The sequence below is a fragment of the Octopus bimaculoides genome, chromosome 1 (assembly GCF_001194135.2).
Source record: "Octopus bimaculoides isolate UCB-OBI-ISO-001 chromosome 1, ASM119413v2, whole genome shotgun sequence".
Classification (NCBI taxonomy): domain Eukaryota; kingdom Metazoa; phylum Mollusca; class Cephalopoda; order Octopoda; family Octopodidae; genus Octopus; species Octopus bimaculoides.
Window position 1 is genome coordinate 137,733,961 of NC_068981.1, and position 2,959 is coordinate 137,736,919.

At 36.2% G+C, this 2,959-nt stretch overlaps 1 long non-coding RNA gene across 1 annotated transcript in view; it reads right to left on the minus strand.

Annotated features, from left to right (window-relative positions):
- Window positions 1–2,959, minus strand: part of LOC128249934 (uncharacterized) — a 26,284-nt gene that overhangs the window by 2,787 nt on the left and 20,538 nt on the right. The gene's annotated exons all lie outside the window — the stretch shown is intronic.

Consider the following 2,959-nt stretch of genomic DNA (forward strand, 5'->3'; position numbering starts at 1 on the left):
CACAAACACACAGATACAATGCCATCCATTGAGGAGTTAAACTCAATGAAGAAAAACCCACTAGTTAGGGTCACAGTGAAGTCGTGGAGAGCAGCGTGGTGGATGTGAAGTTGGGCATGTTGATCTTTATTCGGCGAAACTACACGACACAATCTGGGTGGAAGAGCCTCTTCAGCCAAAAGTCAGTCTAGGGTTACCAATCCAATTCGTAGAGTACTGCCAGTTGATACAACACGCGATTCATCAATTCACTTTAGTTGCTTAAAGCCACCATGGAGTTCTAAACCTCATAGTGTCACCAACTGAAGTTAGATGAAGAGAAGAGAATATATAAATTTATAACAGAAGATGGAATGAACAGGCTTTAATCCAAATTACAATTGTTTCTGTGCATTAATAATAGTTTTTGGCTGCAGAATTTTCTATATTATGCATATTATTATATAGGTATTATATTAATATGATTTAGCAATAGCTGTGTACTCGCACGTTATCAGGTGAGCAGCTTAGGTGCAGAGTGGTCGAATGGTTGAGAAGTCCACTTTTCAATCACCCGGTTAGTTTTCGTTCATACTGAGGAATATCTTGAATAAGCATCGTATACTATAATCTCGAGCCAACCCATGGTTTGCGATTGAAATCGAGTAGACCTGTGATTGAAAGGCTCAGGCTTGTCATTTAGTTTCGTATTGATTTTAGTTTGATAGATTGAGAGCTACTTTAAGGACACCAATGTCCGAGGAATACTCAGGCAGTTATACACTAATATAAAAGAAAGCTCTACAATTCGGTTGAACAACAGAAAACTCTCTCTCTCTTCTCTCCTTCCTCACCTCTCTTTCTCATCCCTTCCCCCAGATGCACACATGCATTTAAAAGTTTTGTTAAAAGATTTCTTCGCAAGTTGCAATTTCTTCTGTTCGAATTACCTTGTAAAATTCGTGTTCGAAAAGCTGAAAACAGAGAAAAGCGCTTATACAAAAACTTCCTTGCATCAGGTCAGATTTTATCTACTTTTTAAAAGTTATTTTATATTATTAATGATTTCTTTTAGTTGAAGGAAAAAAAATCTTTCTTTCAAATATATATGTGTATCTGTTTGGTTACATACATTTGTGTGTGTGTGTGTGTTTGAGCGTGTATGCAGGTGTGTGTGTGTATGTGTTTAAACATTCGTAGTAGACATGCAGTCATCAAATTTACTTATTTCTCCGTAGATTAAATAACTGATGAACAGGCATTTTACATATGTATACACACACGCGCACACACACACACACACACACACACACATATATATATATGCATGTATGTAGTATGTATGTATGTATGTATGCATGTATGCATATGTATGTGTGTGGATTTGTATATGTGTATGCATGTATGTGTTTGAATATGTTTGCCTATATGCATATGTATATATATGCATGTACGTGTGTACGTATGTATGTATGTATGTATGTATGTATGTACGTACGTATTATATATGTATGTATGTATGTATGTATGTATGTATATATATAAGAGATTTTAATGTCATTTTGCGACAACCACCAAATAACGTTAAGCAATGAATCATGCAAGGTTTTCGAATTTTTTGTTTTCTTCCTATAAGAATATAATATTGGAAGCGTCAAGTATTATTAAAATTAGTTTTTTATGGGGTTAGTCTGACCTAACCATTTTGAAGGTTTATTTACAACAATGATATCACATTTTGCTGAAGTTTCTCGCCTCTTAAAATTATGTAGCTGAAGATTTTGTCCCAGAGTAGTGATAAAATGTTTGTTTTCTATTTCTAATCTTCGCACAATGATTTAATACTCGTCATGGAGATCTAGGAACCGAACTTGAACATATACAGGGAACTTCAAGATGTACTGCACCCTCTTATCTAGAGCCTTTGCCATGACCTTCACATTAACTGGGACTTTATTCACATTCCGAACAAACTGGCTATTAAATGTTTGTAAGTTTATAGGAAATGTCAATATCATTGAAAAATGTAAGGTTCAAGCGTGCCCGTGTGGTTAAAAAGCTCGCTTTGCAACCACGTGGTTTTAGGGTTCAGTTCCATTGCGAGGCACCTTGGGACAATATCTTCTAAAATCCCACCACAACCACAACCACAACCTTACAATCATTGGCGCAGCACTCTAGCCACTAAGCCAATCACATCATATAAATATATATATTCATGTGTGTGTGTGTGTGTGTGTGTGTGTGTGTGTGTGTCTTTATGTCTGCGTTTGTCTCCTATTCACTGCTTGAACTTAGCAAAACAGAATGATAGACGTTTTTTGTCAGACAAATAAATAAATAAAGAAAGAAAGAAAGAAAGAAAGAAAGAAAGAACGAAAGAAAGAGAGAAGAACTGGATTACATCTATACGACGTAATCTTCAAGGCGGTGCTGAAGCATGGCCGCAGTCCAATGATTGAAACAAAAAAATAAAAATAAAAGAAATATGGGAAAAGTAAATAAAGTGGAACTTAATTTGTAATCAGATTCAGAATGAAACAGGTTTTGTTTAAACGTTTTGGTGTAGCAAATAATCGTTGACGGAAACGAAGATTTAGGACAGTGGTTTCCAAAGTGGGTGGTACTGCCCTACATGGAGGAGGTGGAAAGATCCGGTGGGGAGGGCTTTGAAAAATAAATTGGGGCGAGAATAGAGTGGTTAAAAGGGGGGTGATGGATGTATAAGCAAACAAAATAATGAGTTAATTAGGTTAAATTTTATCTGTGTAATATAGTTGTTTTGAATTTGCTGTAGAAAGTAATCTATGTTTGTGGTGGTGAGTGGGAGTGGGCGCTAGGAATGTGGCCCGGGTGCCAAAGGGGTGGTAGCCCTAAAATGTTTGGGAACAACTGATTTAGAAGATAACACTTCATTTAATGGTTCTGATCAGTGGTTACCAACTTTTTCACTACTAAGAAACCCTTTCATGTATATGTA